This window comes from Emydura macquarii, unplaced genomic scaffold, assembly GCF_026122565.2.
Source record: "Emydura macquarii macquarii isolate MOO-44397 ecotype Brisbane River unplaced genomic scaffold, CSIRO-AGI_Emac_v2 contig_1253, whole genome shotgun sequence".
Lineage (NCBI taxonomy): Eukaryota > Metazoa > Chordata > Testudines > Chelidae > Emydura > Emydura macquarii.
Genome location: NW_027131390.1, coordinates 67936475 through 67949954, shown reverse-complemented (window position 1 = coordinate 67949954; position 13480 = coordinate 67936475).

Here is a 13480-nt window from a genome sequence, read left to right as displayed (position 1 = left end):
GCCAGTGCAGATAAATAAGAAGAAATGTTAAGTATTCTCGCCTATAAGGAAAAATCATGTAGGTCAAAGACATATCTAGAGTCAGGCTTCAATCCTTCAAACATTTCTGCATGTACATGATTTTATACACGTGACAAGTCTAATTAAATTTACTGGGAACTTGCATGGGTAAAACTACACATGTGCATAAGTGTTTGGAGGACTGGGTTCTTAATGGTTACTTCTCACTCATCTTGTTTGAAATGGTGCTGTCTCTAACTTTATGTTGGAGACTTCAGTGCTGAGCACAGACTTCCTACCCAACCACATCAGCCCATTATAGGCATAAATTACACTGTAAGCAACCTGGCAGTAGACAACCATATTGGATAATGTTCTCCTGCGAAGGTCTTATAACTCCTAGTTATTAGAAATTGGTTGAAGCCCTCAAACAGGGAGCTTTAGATCCCTTCCATTTCTTTAAACATTAACTATTATAACTGGATAATCTTGTTATCCATATAAATATCCAAATCCTCTTTGAGTTCTCTGGTAACAGACAACTTAGTTACCATATATTTTTAACCACCTCAAGCATTTCTAGCATGCCCATCATTATTGTTCTAGTTCAAGAAAGCATCCCTCCCTATTCAGAAAAGCACCTAAGTGTGTGCTTAAGCATGCACCTAAGTCCCATTGAAGTCAATGGAACTTAATGGGGACGGTCTCCCTTCTTGAACAGAGGCGTCTGGTATGAAAGTGTCAGGCAGCTGTCTATAGATCAAGGTTTACATTTCAGTGTGCTCACTGGATGCTCCAGTCCCCAAAAGCCTTTATGTAAGAACATTTCTTATTTTTCTAAAAAATATTTCTTCTCTCTGGCTCATTACCTTTGTAGTGTATCAGTCCCCATAGTGTCATCTAATTGCTTCTTGAATGATTCCAGTGGTTTTGCTCCAACAGCCTTGCCTGGTAAAAGGTTCCTACAGATTGATGATTAACTGCATGAATAGATACTCTTTGTACTTCCTCTTGAGTTTTGTTCTTTAGTTTCTATCTATAGTTTTGTACTTTCATCATATTAGAAGATGAAAAAATGAACTAAGTATTGACCATACTAATTTGAATTGTATAGAAATTGTTTAAATCCTATAACTTTTACTCACTTATATGTCTTTCAGGATTTTCACAGATAGTTTTGTTTGTCCATGGGTCTGGTTCTCCTTGAATTCCATTGACTTTAGTAAAGTTACTTTAGGTCTGGTTCTGCTCTCCCTTACACCAATTTTGGTAAGAATAACTACTGAAGTCAATGTAAATATCATGATGTGGGATAAGAATATGGTGCTTTATGACTTACGGCTTTGATTAGCCCCCTTGCTTCCAGTGTGTGTGCAGGGCTGTTAGATTTCAGAGTGTGTCAAAGATCTGAGAACAGAAAGGAAAAGAGAAACATTTTAGTCTCCAGACAGTAGTATTGGTCAACAGAAGTGGGGTGTGCTAGTTTAGGGGCATGGCCTGGTCCCAGCTGCCATCTGATGTAAAAAGTGTGGGAGGTGCACACTGCCTCTCTTTTGGAGAAGCATTAAGGAAAACTGCTGAGTTTGCTGCTGTAGGCTACCCCAAGCAATCCTGCCCTTGTCAAGCAAAATGGAACAGGAACCTTCCACTTGCCACTATGATTCACTCCTTCTACCTCAGCGTAGTTCAAGGAGCAAGGACAGAATATTTAGTATTTTGAATATTTAAGATTGGTTTATGGACAGATAACTCACTCTTATCCCAGGCCCATTTGTACACGATCACGTGATCTGATGATATCGCTCATCAACAATGGTTAGGACTAGATTTGTATCACTGTTCCTTCATATAAGTGTGTGGATTTCCCTCCCACCCCAATTTTTATATACTACTAGCACGGATCATTAAGTGCCTTCAAATTTTCAGACAAATGGTGCAGTTAAGGTTTTTTCAGTCTTTACCATCTGCAACCTCCAGGTCTCTTCTTTTTTTACCTCTGACAGATACAATGTGTATCTATAACCAGGGGAAACACGGCATATCCGTCCTAAAAACCTACTGCTGCTGTATTGTGTATAAAACAGAAAACAAGGCCCCAACCCTGCAAACACTAATGAATAAAGTTAAGCAAATGTATGTTAATAATCCTATTGACTTCAGTGGGGACAGGCATGTGCTTAAATACCTTGCCAAATCATGGCCCATGTGCATAAAATTAAGCATGCATGTAAGGGTTTGCAGATTGGGGATCTTAATCAACACTCATAATAAAATAGAGAGAGCTAAACTTTACAGTAGTTGATTGAGCAATACTCCCATTGAAGCCAATGGAAGTTTGGCTTGATTAAGGACTTCAGGGTTGGGTCCATAATAACTAGCATCTCTAATGGTGCTGTACTCACTCACTAGAGACCCTAGTTTCAACATCTGTAATTGTGTTGCACCCTGGGAAAAAAGGAGAAACTTTTTCCATCTATAACTGTACCAACCCCAAAAATCCCAGACTGATTTGTCATGTCTGTCACAAAGACAGGCCAAGCCTTTGTCTTTCTATTGAACAAAAACAACTGATTTAATCAAAAGAAGTTAAGAGATAAAACTGTCCATCTTGCAGACTAGTTTGAACCGTCACACCTGGAACACAGAGCCCATCATTCAGTTTTATTGTAAGAGATGGGTGCCTTAGAGAGACCTACCACAACTATGACAAAATACAGATGTAAAGAACAAATTTAATAAAAAATAAATGAAGAAAACAGTATAAAACAATATAAAATCATATCTGAAAAACACAGTTATAATGCAATTGTCTGACGCACTAACATACACTTAAACAATATTCTTGGAGAGAGTCCCAAATGTAATTCATGTACATTTCCAGGTTCCAGTTAATATGAAAAGGCTGCCAAATCTGCCTATATAAATCCCAGCAATCTCATTTTTCCTTCACATGCTTTGAAAGAGAGCAATCTTTTTCCTTTTAAAAAATCTCTGCTAATAAGGTAGGAAAGGAAAAATTTAGTTTTTGCTCTTCGGCTGGAGGCAGTGGTATTTAAAAAGTGCATGATGACAAACTAGCATTCTTTGTGGCTTTTTTTTAATGCTTTGAGGAATAAGGTTGTTTATATTATGCAAATGAGCTGCCCAAATGGGGCAGCAGTTAGGCTAATGAGCAAGGAAGAATTCATCAGTTAGCACAGGCTTCTTTTACTTCTTTGAAAATGTGGTTGCACATGTACTGGGGGGTATCATGTTCTGGGGTGATAACCAGACCAGTGAGGGGTTGTCACAGCCTTCTCTTTAGCCCCGAGTGCCTCAAAATGCTCTGCTGCTGTGGTTCTTGTCTGAACACTTCCAGCTGACGTAGAAGCATGCAGTGATTGTCTGTGTTGAGCAGCTCTGATCTGTTACACCATTGCCTTACTCTGGCCTCCACCAGCCTTCATTACACCTGGCAACATGGCCCCAACACCTCAGAGTCCTGAATGTTCCCCAAACCATGTGCTTTGCAATGTCCAGTCCTCTTCTGGACCACTCAGAGGTATTAAGGTTTGTTCCTTTAAAGATATAATAGTTAGCAGCTTGCCAAATTAACTGGAGTTAATATTCACTTTAAATCAGCTCTGGGTTGGTTTAGATTAAAAATAAAAGAAGTTTATTAACAAAAGGAGATGAGATTTTAAGTGAATTCAAGTACAAAGGATAGAGTTAAAAATGGTTGCAAGCAAATGAAAGTGAAAAATGCTGTCTAGAGAGTAAGATTTAAGACTACAGCCATAGTTCAAGGTAATATCCTTATCATGCTACCTTCCAGCAAGATATCTGATCAAAACCAGTGGTCAGCTTCTCCCACAAAGTACTTGGTTCCTTTGTCATCTTGGGTGACAGATAACTTGGGGTTCTTTGCCCCTTTTATAGTCCAGTGAACTTTTGAAAAGTAACTTACAATGTAAAGTTGATCCAAGCTTTGAGGAAGGCAACATGAGTCTGCTGATGAAGGAAGTTCCATGCTAGTTTCTTCTTCCACTAGTTCCATGCTCGTTCTTCTTCCCAGAATCAGGCCACACTGATATTCACAAAACCTTGGCTCAGCAACCACCAGCACCCAAATAGACTCAGCACCTAAATTTTTTCAGTAAAAAGTTCTCCAGGCAACTGTGTTCTGCCTCTGAACATGTGCATTGCATGACTGGAAGAGTTGTTGGAGTGCAGGATCCTGGGTCTCCCACATCCTGGGTGAATGCTCTGACTACCCAACTATACAGTCATTCTCTTGCTTGCATGTTCTTTCTCGCTCTCTTTGGCCCAGTGACTTTCATTATTTATCCACAGTGGAGCAGTTTCAACAGGCGAGTTTGATGAAGTCCCCATAGCCCAGTGGTTAGAGTATGCACCTGAGAAGCTCATCCTCTTTGAATCCCTTCTCCCCCTCAGGTGGAAGGGGGACTTGAACTAGAGGTCTCTCACATCTGTGGTGAGTTCTCTAACTATTGGGCTAAAAGTTATAAGGGACAGCCATTGTCACCACTTACAAATTACACTTCTTACAGCATGTGTGCCTATTTCCGGGTGAGTTTGCAGTTGAGAATCCCAAGCAGAGGGATTCCCTCTAGCCAAGATTTAGGCACAGAACTTCCTGAGAGAAGTGAGGCTTAGGAGTCACTTCTCTGCTCAGCATGTCCTATTGGCTAGCTTAGGCAGGGAGCTGCCTAGCATGCTGTTTTTTGCAAATCCCATTCTCAGGCACCTATCTCCCCCATTCATTGTACAGGGAGCCTGAGTGCCTAACCTAGGCTTTGTGAATTCCCAGTGATTTTTTTGTATAGGTGCCCAAAAGTTAGGGCGATGCTGAGTGTCACCACACCTAAATTCCTAGCCCCAGATCTCCAAGAAAGCTGCTGCTTATAAATAGATCTGCATCTCAAGAGAAAATATGAAATGTGTGTAATAGAATAGTAGATTCTAGGGTCTTACATAGGGACAGCTCTAGAGTCTGAGTGACCCTGATGTTAGGTGCTTAAATCCTACAAAACATAATGGTACAGTACCCTGCAGTCAGTGTCTTCCAGCTCAGGCTGGGAGAGATCTCTGCAGAGGTGGCACCTGGCAGCACTACCTGCTTTGCAAACAGCTCCCTACCCTCTTCCTGTTTCTTGCCTTTGGGCTGAACTGGGGGGGCCTGCCCTTCACCCATGGCACTACATGCCCCAGCTCTCAGCCTCCTCTCCCCAGGGCTTGCTCTGTTCTGTGCACTGCTCGGCAGACTCCAGAGGTAGCACGTGGCAGGGGATTGGTGCCAGCTGACTGCCAGCACCTCTCCCTCCCTTGCCTCTTGCACTCCCAGAGGTGCTGGCAGGATCCAGGAGTGCAGCCACAGGCAAACTTGGGCTGCACCGGTGCACAGGCTGTGGCCCTTTAAAATATCTCCAGAGCGCAGCATGCAGGCAACAGCTCTGAGCCTCAGATTCTGGCTCCCACTCCAGCTCCAGGCCAAATTCTGGCTATACCAGTAGCAGCTCAGTAGCTCCTTGTGGCAGGTTGCAGCTTCTTTCCTGGGCTGCTTATCCCCCTCCTAACAGGGGTTGGTGGTGAAAACAGCATCCCCGTCCCAATGAGGTGTGGTGGCAGGGGGGTGAAACAGCACCCTTGGCTTACAGGAAACAGTGCAGACCCCAGGCAGCTTCTGTTCTGCATGTCAATCTTGAAGATGCAATACAGGCACAGCATAGTACTGTATTTACTTTCTTTTTTTCCCCCTTCTCTGCTGATGCCTGATTGCTTACTTCTGGTTCCACATGGTGTATGGTTGGCCGGTCAGTTTGTAACTCTGGTGTTCATATCTTTGAGGTTTTACTGTAGCCCAAAAGGGAGTTTCTATTTTAGGATGGAATCATCAAAAGGATCTTCAGATGATATTTGGTTCAAATAGAATGGAACCTGTGCTGGGAACAGAGGATAAGATACAACCAGGAATGGTTGCTGAGTTTCCAGAAGTTTTCACTGATATCAAAGGTGTTGCAAAAAAGAGTTCAAACACAAGATGCAGCTAAAAGTAGTGCAGTACCTGTACAGTATAAAGTGTAAAATGTACCAATCACACTTAGACAACTGTTCAAAGAGGAGATATTGAAACTATGGAATCAGTTGGCCTATTGTTCTTTCCAGGAAGCCTAATGGTGTCATCTGCATGTGTGTTGATCTAAAGTCCAGCACTGTGGAGGATTGTCATCCTCTACCCAACATCAATAAAATGCTCCCTTGAAGGAGACAAGAGTCTTCATGATCCTTGACTTGTCCAGATCCCCTTAGTGGAAGAATCCCACAAGCACACGCTTTCATCACTCCTGAAGGTATGTTCCAATTCAAATGGATGCTGTTTGGGTTAGCCATTGCAGTGTTCGTATTCCAGAGAAAGATGCATATGATTTTTGCAGACACAAGGGGTGTTACTTTCAAGATGACATTCTAGTGTATCGAAAAGAGGATTCCTAATGTGATGTCATCCTAACAAAAGGTTCTAGAAAAACTCTGACAACATGGACTTAATATCAGTAAAAAGAAATGTCAGATCAGATGTTCATCAAATGTGATGTATGTAGGACGTTCTGTGTCTCAGAACAGCATCCAAAAAAAAAAAAAAAATCCCAGACCTAGTGAAAGCCATTCATGAAGCACCAGAGCTGAACAACAAGGACAAACTTCAATCCTTCTTGGGATTGTGTGATTGCTCTTCAAAGCTTGTAGGATAATTTGCTATGAAAGTAGTTCCTGTGCATCATCTCCTAAAACATGATGTGACGTTTGATGAAGTATGCAAAAAAAAGAAAACTTTAACAAGATAACATGCAATTTCCACCAGCCCAGCTCTTAGCCCTTTTGGTTCTGAGAAGCAAACGATTGTCCCAGCAGATGCTTGAGTACGTTCTTGATGCTGTCTTGACTCAGCTAAAAAGTGGACAAGAAGTCACTATTTCATTTGCCTCCAGAGCCCTGGTTGATTCAGAAAAATCTTAATCTGTCATTGAGAAATAGCTCTGGCCTGTGTCTAGGCAGTAAGACACTTCAGAACCTATATGTGGGGCAGGAGATTTCTCTTAAGATCTGACTACAAAGGATTTTGGCTCTCTTCAGCATGCAAAGTTCTGGTCAAGCAACTCCAAGAATTACCAAATGGGCTACCAAAGTAACGGACTGTGATTTCCAGACAGTATATTTCCCAGGTGCCAAGAACACCACTGCAGATTGGGCAGTGGATTGGGTGCAATAGAGAAAGATGATGATGAGATTGTCATACAAATCACTGCTACAACTCAAGGAGTGATCAGCCTCAGAGTGGGCAACAGCGATAGAGAAACCAGGTACTTCAGGACTTAAAGATTTACACAGTCAATGAATGGCCTTACATGATGATGACACCAGAACACTTGCAACCATATAGGCCTCTATCACATGAACTGTCCCTTGTAAATGAATGGGTTTTGAGAATTGATTGTCTTGTGTCTAATCTCCTGAGAGAATGATTGACCTGGCACATGAAGGACATCTGGGGATGAGTCTAATCAAAAGACAATTATGACAAGAGTTCGGGTGTCCAGGGATAGAAGCACATTGAGGAAGTAATCAATAATTGCTTATCTTGTGCTACTAGCGATAAGTCGCAGAAAGTCTTCAGTGTCACTCCAGTTGACGATCCCAACTGTCCATGGGAGAAATTGGCTGTTAACATAATGGGACCATTTGAAGATCATCTTGTTACACAAAGGTTTGCCATAAGAATGATAGACTATCATTCAAAGTGGCCAGAAGTTACATTCACTGGAAAGATTACTACTGAAATAGTGATTAAATTCATATAATCAATCTTTGCCTGAGAAGGATTTCCCAAGGAACTGATAACTGACAATGGAATGCAATTGACCTCTGCTGAAATGCAACAATACATCAGTAGCAATGGTATCAAACACAAAACTGTTTCTTTAGCTGTCAGATGGTATAATGTTCTAGTTGAGAGAATAAACAGACTGGTGAAAAAGTTTGCAGGTTACCAGTTTGCAAATGAGACTATGGAAAGATGCTTTATGTGACATGCTATTTGATTATAGGACCAACCCATACTTAACAACAAGAGTATCACCCTTTGATCTGTTAAGAGGACACAAGGTTAATACATGGCTTACTACCAGTCAAAGGCTTACACATTTCCCTTTTATAACCAGACTTTCAGATGAAACTATTTGTGAGTGTGTTAAGAACAAACAAGAGCAATATAGAGAGTGGGTAGATCATAAAAAAGATGCTAACCATTGCAAGTTTCAAATTGGAGATTTTGTTTGTGCAAAGCTGCCATAGAGACTCAAAAAAGGACATTCAAGATATTCATGTCCTTCACAGGTAATGGAAATCTGAGGGGATTCTGCTGTGTTAATAGATGGAAAGAAAAGGAACATTTCAAGATTATCCTCAGATCATCAACCAGCAGCTGAAGATGAGAATGCTGATTTCCACCTTGGCTAGAGAACATTGATGACTCTGATAGTGATGAGGACAATCTATTAGTGAGAACTGCTCCACAGCCTAGTCTCTTTCCTGCCTTTCCAGGTGTTAGGAGAAATGTAAGATAAAGGAAACTGAGATAAAGGAGAATTTGGAGAACTTTGTTACCAGTCTCAGGTGGTGGTTTGAAAGTGACTATTTAAAGTTATATGATGGTTACTGTAGAAATGAAAGATGTATCTAGCTAAGTGCAAAGAACTACATGAGTTGGCCTTTGTAATTTTTTTCCTAGGTGCTTCCAGTAGCCTTGGGTCCAGGAACTATAATTCTCAGGATGCAGCACAGAAAGTTGGGGTGGCAGAGGAAGATAGAGGCAGGGAAGGAGGAATTAGAATGTCAGCTCTGTGAAGGATTGAGTGGAATAAAACTTACCTTAGTTGTTACCTAAATTCTTAAGTCTTCCTCCAGGGGTTCAGGTGCAAAAAAGCTGTCAACTGAAAATGAAAGAAAATGTGAAATCAGGATATGAAAATGACTTTTCATGACAAGCAGATTATGTCTCTGTGTTTAGGCAGTTTGCTTTACTGAAGGATACTGTTAACAGAAAACAAACACAACAAGGACTCTTGATCAAAGGGAAAATAATTAGTTGTCCCACAAAGAAGCATTTGAGAACCAATGTTAGTTCATTATATCTTAAGGAAATATGTATGTGGAAATGAAGGGTGGAGCAAATTTTGTGAAATCTGGAGAAAATATCATACTTTTTGCTGCTTACAAAATAGATTCCCCATTTTAAAATCGTGTCACATTTCTAGGGTGGAAATTACTCAAGAATATCAAACGTGACCTTTTTGTGACTCTTATTTTTAAATTATTAATTTCTTTTCAGGGCTCATTTTATTCAACTTTCTGCTTAATTTGTTTTGTAAATTTTCCTTTTCCTTTTTTACTTTAAAATAAAAATGTTTTTATTTAAGTTTTAAGTGCATCTACACTTCTACAGTTCTATTATCCTTGACATTTTAGCATCCCCATAATATGAACTTCTGCAATGGGAAGCATAATCCTTTAATCTGGCTAGCTCAGATGCATAGTTCATACAGATACATTTTCCAATTCTGTATATTTATTAGCAACTCTGAACACTCACTTCAGCCTGGCATCTGTTTGATGAACACTGGTTTATTCAGTATAAGACACAGTCAACAATGGGCCCAATCCTGCAACTGTTATTCACATGCGTAATCCCATTGATTTTAATAGCAATGCTTGCACAAATGAGGATTGCAGGATCCTCTGTTTCTTGGTTTGGGAAAATCAAAAACTCAGATTAATTCTCAAAAATGTAGATGTCAGTTAAATTAAGGGTCTTTTTAATAGAGTGGGGTCAGACAATGCATTTTTCCCATGGAAAATTTAGACAAAAATGTAATATTTAACTTTGTCAAAAATAAAGAAATTATATCTAAAAATGATTTAATAAACCCACCACAGCAGGCCTGAAGATGATTGGGAATAGGATTTAAGGTGGGAAATTGTTCAGTTGACCTACTATAATTCTAAACAACATTCATGGGATTTCTTTATCTCTGAGATTGTCATCAATATATTACTGCGTTCATATGAAACTGCATAACATCTGTTTCCCTCCCCTGCTCCTTTCCTCCACAAAGCCAGAGGTAAAAAAAAAAAAAAAGGTTTTATGGAGATATTCCCTAAGGGGAACAGTGCATGGAATTATTCCCCCAGGCTGCAAAGTAACCGCAGAGCCATTTGGGGCTAAAGATATTTACTTTCCTTTGCAAAGCACTTTGAGATCTGCGGATGAAAAGAGCAAGTGTTGTTTATCCTTTTTTTTGGTACATTCTATAGTTCAAGCAAGTGATTTAGAGGTAAAAAGGCTTTGGAGAGATGGCCATTATTACTAGTTCATAAGAATATGGGTCCGAGTAATTGTGTAAAATAATATGAGCTGATTAGGGAAAAAGATTGCTGCAGAACCTGGTACTGAGTGAACATATCCCATTTAAGTATTTTAAGAAGAGGAAATGTGAATTGTCAAAACTGCTCATGAGGATTTCAATACATGTCCAAGGAGGCCCTCTGATGCCATGATAATGTTTGCTACATGGGAAAACGATTTCAATGCTAGTATGAGATCCTTTTGACAATACTATTTTGATGTCATTATGGATTTGTTTTCAATCCACTACAATGGATTGACCACTTGATGCTCTTATGATGTTGTTAGGTTGTTTACAAGGGAAGACAATTTAATTGGAAAGCTACAGAGCCTGCATCACAGTATCAGCACAAGTTATAATAAACATGATAAAAAACAAAAGAACAGCCACAGAAGAATAGGTTCGGAGTGTAACTGACTAAAATAAGGAGATCTTCACTGAACCAAGATTTTTATTTTACTATAATCTGATTTGTAATATTCTTGTTTATTGGACCACATACAGGCCTTCCTGAGTCCCATATTGCTCCCTTCAGTCTGTATCAAATTCTGATGCTAACGCTATCTTCATTGCCCATCATTCTGACCATTTCACTTGAATCCTTCCACTGAAGTTCAAGAATTTTGTGCTTGTCTTTAAGACACTGCATAATTCTCACCTGCCCTCCCCCATTTATTCCTGTTTCTTTATCTCCCCATAGCCCTTCCCCAATACTTTCTACTTCCGTCAGTGATGCTAGCCTTGACATGTCATTTGTCTACATCTTCAGCAAGAACCTTTGTGCCTTCTTCCCAACTGTCCTATGTATGGAATGCCCCACTTGAGCTGGTTAGCAAAGCCACTACCTTCTCCTAACTCAAATCTCCTTTGAAGACTGAACTCTCTGATGCCCATAAGGAACTATAGTGGTGTGGCTGTAGGGTAATTTGGGATTGTGTATACATCATACATATAATGTGTATGTTGTCATTAAACCTTTGTATTAAATGGGTGTGCCCAATGATCATCTGGTCACCTTATTTGTTGTTCCTATTTTCCCTTATCCTCTCTTTGTAGTCATTGTGCCCAATGCACAAACCCTACTGCCATGAGCAGTCTAAACTCAGAGACTGAGTAGAGGTTGCAAGATCAGATCTAACAGAAATTACATCTGAAAAACTGAAGTTAGAATTTGGGGTCCAGTTTCCTTAGCTCTGTTTCTGATTTTGTTGTTTGTTGCCAAAGTTCCTAACTTAAACTGGGGAAACTCACTTTCTTTCGATTTCTTTTCTCTAAGGAGTTTGGTTGTTGAATCTAATTGATAGTCATGTGTCTCTGGAGCAGGACAAAAGAATTGTGCAAGTGTAATTCAGTTGTTGAGTTACCTGCAGCCCTTGTGTTTGATTGTGCTCTACCGGCACTTGTATTTCTGAGTGTATTGGAAATCATTTTCAGAACCCTCAGGATTGATGGGAAACAAATAAGCCAGCATGAGAGATAGTGGATTTAGCAAGTTCAATACAAATTATTGCTGAAAGTTTAAAGTTTCATTGTCAGGACAATGTCAGTGGTTTTTGCTTACTCTGGATAAATAAATTGTTAGGATCACTTTGAAAGCAAAAGTTTACCTTTCTTGAATAAGCGTCCACACAAAATGCAACTCATACCTATTGTGTTCTTTGGTTTACAGTAATTTCTTACTTGATATTGTTTGATTATTCTCTTAGCAGTGCTCTACAGTGTGATTTCTAAGGAATGGGAATAATAGTTGGGAATAAATATTTTTCCTTATTGAATTGTGTAGCTGCTGGTTCTGTTCAGAAATAGCAGCACTTTAGTGTAGTGTACATTAAATCGGTACTGGTTGCATAAACTTATGAACCATTAATCTTGCAAAGAAGGAACCATTTTATATCATTCTACATATCTTGAGTACCTGCTGTCTAGTAGTCAGAGAATGAGTCTGCACATTTCATCCACACTTCTTTAAGTATGGTGGGTATACTTTACCTCATTCCTTGGCTTTGTCTTCACTAGGAAGAAAGGTGTGTTTTGAACCATCTGTTAGTTAATGAATATTAAAATGAGCTAATGAGTTTTTACACATGTAAAGTTTGCCCCGTTTATCTCAACCCGCTATCATTTGTTAAAATTACAACTTCCCTTGTCTATGCTATGACTTCAATGTGTTGGGCAACACACATTAAAATAAACTTTTTTTTTCCTAGTGTAGACATGGCCTTGGAAGGAGAAGTACAGCCAAGACAATCTGAGTGTTCTCTCTTGATATGTAATTGTAAATCCACAGTGTTCAACCAGTCTCACCAGTTTTATCAAGTCATTAAGCTTGGAAATCAAATTGAGCAGAAACTAATAGTCCTTAGTTGTTCTCCTTACTATTGTAAATGAACAGAAACATGGCTACTTTTGTAATGTTGTGTGAAGCTAATAAAAGTCAAACTTCTTTCTAAACTGAGGTGGAATATCAATAGTCTATTTTAAATATCAATTCTAACTGTCTGCCTGTTACAGGGAAATTTTAATAGTAGAGCTGGATGGCAGACATAAATGCATACAATATGTAATAGTAGTAATTGTATTTAGAAAGCTCTCCAATTTCAGGTGCCCTGGGCACTGTATCTCATTCAACAATAAATAAATCAATCAGACCAATGTTTGAAATACATAGAACTAATGGTTATGACTGATATCTAAGAAGAATAAGTTGTCTACTCTTATGGGCTCCCATAGCATGATCGTTAGCTGACCTATATAATGGTGTACTCACTAAAGGTGAGTGAAGGTAAAGCTAAAATGTCTATTAGGAGGAGGTTCACATAGAGGTTGAAATATAGCCAGGGCTATCTTAAAGCCAAACTGTCACTGTAAAGGAAGATAGCTAGGTTTAGAAAGAATGTCTTCCCCTGCCATGACATCAGATGGTTCCAGAGAGAGGAAATAGGAAGAGTGAAATTCTTTGGCTGTATGGCTGAGATTGGGAGTGGAGCATATCATGGGCTTCTTTAGAGCTAGGATGTATA